Source organism: Camelus bactrianus, chromosome 13 (assembly GCF_048773025.1).
Source record: "Camelus bactrianus isolate YW-2024 breed Bactrian camel chromosome 13, ASM4877302v1, whole genome shotgun sequence".
Classification (NCBI taxonomy): domain Eukaryota; kingdom Metazoa; phylum Chordata; class Mammalia; order Artiodactyla; family Camelidae; genus Camelus; species Camelus bactrianus.
Genome location: NC_133551.1, coordinates 33,199,822 through 33,205,821, shown reverse-complemented (window position 1 = coordinate 33,205,821; position 6,000 = coordinate 33,199,822). Strand labels below are relative to the sequence as shown.

At 39.1% G+C, this 6,000-nt stretch overlaps 1 long non-coding RNA gene across 1 annotated transcript in view; it reads right to left on the bottom strand.

Annotated features, from left to right (window-relative positions):
- Positions 1-2,919: 2,919 nt before the first annotated feature.
- The window catches only part of LOC141579582 (uncharacterized), a 36,618-nt gene continuing 33,537 nt past the window's right edge, over positions 2,920-6,000 (bottom strand). Inside the window, exon 5 of the long non-coding RNA XR_012511212.1 lies at positions 2,920-3,544. This is a non-coding gene — a long non-coding RNA (uncharacterized LOC141579582). The remainder of the gene's footprint in view (positions 3,545-6,000) is intronic.

Sequence of the window (6,000 nt, the reverse complement as noted above, 5' to 3'; positions counted from 1 at the left end):
CCAATGAAACTTGGAAAGCATAAATCAGAAATATAATAGAAACATATCTGGGTTCTCTTTATAAGTCTGTTATCCAGCCACAAAACTCTCCACACCTTTACCAATGATGAACTGAAATCAGCAGAGATGGGCTAGGATGACAAAACTGTGTTCAAGAAGATGCCTATGAGGGGAAAAATCAGATATCTTATGTTGACTCTCAGACAATTCCGTACATGGAACATTAACTTTAAAAATGAGGGGCATGAAGAGTCAAAAAAGTAAGATGCCTGATTTGTTCGTCCCCAGCCCACCTCTCATCATACCTGGCTGCAGGGAAGACCTTAGTACTAGCAGTTTTTCTCTGTGATAATCAGAGGAAATTAATAAACTGAAAAGAATCACCTTCACTCCAATTGTCTTCATTATCACCCCTGAATTCCAAGAAATTATTGAGGGACCAAATTATTTTAAAACATGTAATGTTTTATAGGAGAAACGTATTTTTTAGCTAATTGATATATATTTTTTTGATTAAGAGTTTAGGATTATCTCTTTAAAGAGAGAAGTTTTCATGAAAGCAGAAATACCTTTTTAACTCTCCCAATGCTGGATACCCCAAATCTCTACTACTACTACTACTGCCACTGCTATTACTGGTCACTGTTTATTAAATGCCCGTCATTGCGCTTAGTAATTTACGTAAGTTATCTTGCATCTTTGCAACAATCCTAGACGTATTATCCCCAGGGTACCAAAGAAGAAATGAGATCCTCTAAGGCTGAGCAGCTTAACCACAACCACACAGCCAGGACTCAAAACTCAGATCTGATGTCAGAGCTTGGGCTCCTTCCACTGAGTTTTAAGCTTTTCTTTACTTAGTTGTTGGGACAATCTTTACTTAATTTGAAGGGCCAATGACTAGCCCCTTTTCTTCACCTGATTTCTAAATCAGTGGGAAAACCAGTCACGAATACAGTAAGTGGGAACCAAAAGAAATCACCTTTGTTACAAATTAAAGTTAGGTTGGAGGGCTGATGTCTGGGCGTGTAGCTTGCTAATACTGAGTCCAGAATTATGCAGACGTACCTCCCCAGTTGCAGGCAGTGCTAGAATTGGGCAGACCCCTCCTTTACATCTAGCATGAGCAGTGCCTGTTCCCAGAGGAGCAGAGAGATAAACACAGGCTCCCTCTCTTCAGCTGTATCCCAAGAGGAAGAAGCTGAGCTATTCATACCTGCCTTCTCTTTTCAAACATCACCCCCAGGGTGGAGTGAGTGTGGTGTTGGCAGAAGATCAGAAGCACTCGACTAATATACACACACTAATAGGCTCCTGTCAAATGGAAGAAATCTCAGGAGCAGGAAAAAGTACCTTCAATAACACTAATAGCATACTCACAGGTTAAATACATCTATTTGTCTATCTAGAAGGTCCCAATTGATTGATTTATAGCTCTTTCTAATATTCTTGATAAAAATTTATTTTTTTCCATTGCCTTATAAAGTTCAAGAAATTACCCTGCCTATACTCAGAGTTTTAATAGCATCATCACTTTATCATTACAAAGCAATTATACTAAGCACCTACCTGTACGTAACCTTGGGACAGATATTTAATCTGCCATTTTACCACTGCTATGATTTCAAGAGAAGACATTTATTTGAATAGATTATGAAACATGAGAGTATAGATGAGCTCAATGCTAATGAAAGCTCCCAAAGGCCTTTTTCTCTCTTATTCAGCACTGCTCCCAAGCTTAATGTCTGACACATACAGAGTCTTCCTAAATATTTGTTGGATATATGAACATACTTTTCAAAAATTCCACATTTATTTTTACGGCCCACTTCTAAGTTAGCATTTATAGGAGAACCTTAGTATTTGCAAAGAAATAAATCCTGGAAGACTTTTCAAATGGGAGAATCCTCAGTACTGCAGGAATGCCTTAGAGAGAGAAAAGCCAAAAAGAGAAGGGACAGCTGAAAGAAAAAGTATGATACTCCTTTTCCAAATGGATATTTGCAAGAATATTAAAATATTCTTCTCTCCCCAGCATTCTCTCTCCACATGCTGGTTTTCCCTCCTCCTTCTTTCTTTTCTTTGTACTCTTCCTCTACTGCTGTTTCTCCTGCCTCCTAGCCTTCTCCTTCTCTTCTTCCTCATAGAAACAGGGACAGGTTTCATGCAGGGAAGAGCTATGTCACTTCAGAGCGCCTGCTCTGTATTAGAAGAATCAAGGGGTTTCTCCGGACTGCGAAGCTTGAACAAATCAGAGAAGACTAAGGTCTGCAGCTTTCTAAACCAATCACCATATTGGTCTTTCTCAGCACATACCTTGTTCACTAAAGATAGGTAAGGAATCATATTTAGGTCTGTACTGCTCCTACCAAGACCATAGGAAAAATTAACAAACCAGGCAAAGATTCTCATTTACCTTCATACCTGCTTCTTCACTCCTGCTCCTCCAAGGGCTCATAGTCCTTCTGTTGCTGCTCCTCTGTCCAAAGTCCCCAGTCCTTCTTCTGGCTTATCTTCCCCAAAGCACCATGTTAGTACTCCCTTCTTCCTCCCTATTTCTATTCTCCGTGGTATTAGATAGAAAGTGTAGGAATATATTCTTTCAGCAGAAAAGAAACCTGCTACAGGACATCAAGTAGTCCACAGAATCTCCAGAAAGGTGGAAGAACCAGGCCGGAGGACCAGTGCCCAAGTCACATGGCAGACCTCTACCAGGGTAACATCATAGCCCCTACCACTGACTCTAATGTGGGATACGGACCCTTCCAATAGACCCTCTGCTACTGTTCCTGGGAATCTGAACACACCTGCCTCAGTATATGAGACCTGGTCCATACCCATAGAATTTGATAATTTCCTTGGGATTAGAGAAAATTTAATAAATATAAAGCAACACAGTAAATGCAAAAATGGTATGTATATAAATATTGTATTATGTACATATGCATATATAGAACATTCCTATAAGATATACAATTTAGGAATATACATTCCAAAAATGCATATACCCTATATGTGTGTACATGTATGTGTGTGTGCATATATAAATATGTATATATATATTTATACACACACACACACACACACACACACACATCTATATACACATATATAGTATTCCCTTACATTTGAAGAGAGGTAGTTAGGGAAAGTTCCTTAGAAGGCAGCTTAAGCAAAGACATAAAAGAGAAATAATTTGGTAGTGAAGATGGGCAAGAGGGATCTTCATGCAATTTGGTTTTACTAGAGGAAAAACTAGCAGTAAAGAAGGGGTGAAAGATAAAATGGCAGAGACATGGGCAGGAGGAAGACCAAAAATCATCTTCAAATCCTATGTTAATGAGCTTAGCTTTTACTCTGTAATTGATGGAAAAACTTTAAGCCTTTAAAGGGGAGATCACAAATATATACACAAAAATTGTATATTTGAAAGTCGCTAAGAGAGTAGATCTTAAAAGTTCTCATCAAGAAAAGAAAATTTGTAGATAAACAACAAGTTTATAATATATAGCACAGGGAACTTCATTCAATATCTTGTAGTAGCCTATAAGAAAAAAGAATATGAAAACAACATATATATGTGTATTTATGACTGAACTATCATGCTGTACACCAGAAATTGACACATTATAAACTGACTATACTTAAAAAAAAAAAGAAAAGAAAGTTGTAACTATGTGTAGTGATGGATGGTAACTAAACTTACAGCAGTAATTATTTTGCAATGTATACATATATCAAATCATTTTGTTGAATACCTTGAACTAATACAATGTTATATGTTAATTATATATCAGTAAATTTTTTTAATTAAAAAAAGAATTAAAGTAAGGGATAAGATGATCAATTTGTGTTTTCAATAAATTGCTTTGACTGGTGGCTGGAAGGTGGATTTGAAGGGGGTCAACACTGGAGATCTGAAGAATGTAGCTTGTTGGCAGCCATCCAACCAAGATATTTTGATGACCAGAGCTGGTGATTTTAGGGATGGAAAGGGGGGACTTGGCTAATAAATGATATAAGCTTGGTCTTGAGGAATGACTAGGTGTCAACCAGGCAGAGAAGTGAAAGGACATTCCTAGGCAGGTGTAGAGGCAAGGAGATATGGAAAAGCAAGAAATGTTCTGAGAAGTGGAAAATAATTCAGTGGAACTAAAACACAAGATCCCTACAGGGGATTTTCAAGGAAAAACCAGAGCTAGATGGTAGCTGAATTGTTGTGGAACCCAAGTTCATGTGCCTGACAAACACACTGTGAGGCCAAACAAACCAAAGCATCAGCGTTTGGAGCAGAGAAAGGTTTGCTGCAAGGTGCTAAGCAAGGAGAACTGGCAGCTCACGCTCAAAAGACCCTATGATTTTTCGGAAAGAATTTTTAAAGACAAAATTTGGAGTAAGGGCTGCAAGGCATGTGACTTTCTTGGGACTGGTTGCTGGTGTGGCAACAGGCTGATGTTTCAGGAATCTCAACCTTCTGGTTCTAACCAGTATGGGGTCTACATGCTTGTTGTCAGCATGTACTCACCATCCTCCACTTGGGTGAGGGTCTTAGTTTCTGTAGAACAACTCAAAGATATTCATCAGATTGTTATCTATATTCCTTCAAGAGAAACTATGAATCTAGTGATGCTATTGTCCTATTAGCTGCTTAAGCCTAACTTTTGGAACTTGGAGAAGGCCTAGAAGATTAAAGACTTTTTTTTTCCCTACAAACAAGAAACAGGGAACGTGGAGGGGCTTTGATACCCAGGAGGGCCCTGCAGGGTCCCACTTAGTTTCAAAAGCAAATTTTATTCAGGAATTATTACAATAGGGAAAAGGGGGAAAATTGTGCTCTACACTGGAATTTGACTCAACATTGTAAAATGATTATAAATCAATAAAAAATGTTAAAAAAACAAACAAACAAACAATAGGGGAAAGGGGATCTCAGGATAGAACAGGGCTCAGTTTGGAATATAAGGGAAAGTGGAGATTTACAGCCAAGGAGAGGAGTGGGGGCATGAGGGCGAGGGTATCAGTCAGTGGCTGGAAAATTACTAAGGGGGTAGCATAACTCTTGCTAAACTGACCTAACAAGATTCTTGCTGAAAGTGGGACAGAGTGATCAGATACCACCTGGGAGATGGTAAAGGATGACGAATTTGACTAGAATTTTTTTTTTTTTTTTGCTTTTGTTTTGGGGGTAGGCAATTAGGTTTACTTATCTGCTTATTTATTTTAACATTATTATTATTTTTTTTAATGGAGGTACTGGGGATTGAACCAAGGACCTTGTGCAGGCACTCTACCCTTGAGCTATACCCTCCCCCTTTGACCAGATTTTGAGGATGATCAGATATCAAGGGTGGGGGATTCTCTCTAAACTGATGAAGCAGAATTCTTGCTATAAATGGGTGATGTGGGTCCAAAAGAACTGGACACAAGCCGAAGGTCAAGGCCTAGTTGAGAAGAGGGCTTAGAGGAGCCCGACGAAAGTTTGGTCAAGGAGAGAGTGTTTGTTAAGCTGAGGCAGAAGGAAGGCTGTTTGGGCAGTCAAAATCCAGTTCTGTGTTATGCTTAGGAATCAGTCTTCTCAGTAGCTTATGCTTGTGTACTATACACACCCACCTGCCTTCTTTGTAAGAAAGAGGCTCTGAACTCCATAGGGTGCAATAAAATCAAGGAGTCTTTGATAGGAGGGCCACAGCCCCTCCAGAAATACTCAGAACTATAATCAAGAATCCTCACACTGGGAGGGCCTGTACTTCTTTGTGAACTGCCTTTCGATCCCACAAACCTCATGGCCTAAATTAGTGCTAAGTGTTATCTGAATACAGACTGTCCCTGAAGTCCGTAATTTCATTGCATTGACTGAGGCTTTAGTGAGTCTATTGTTGGAAAAGGAAGCATTTGTGTCTCAAGTACAGGAAATCACCAAACAATTAACTTCCATGGACTCGTGCAGCCTGGGTCACATGCCTCAGTGTGATTGTCTTTGTTTCATGTCAGGCTATTGAG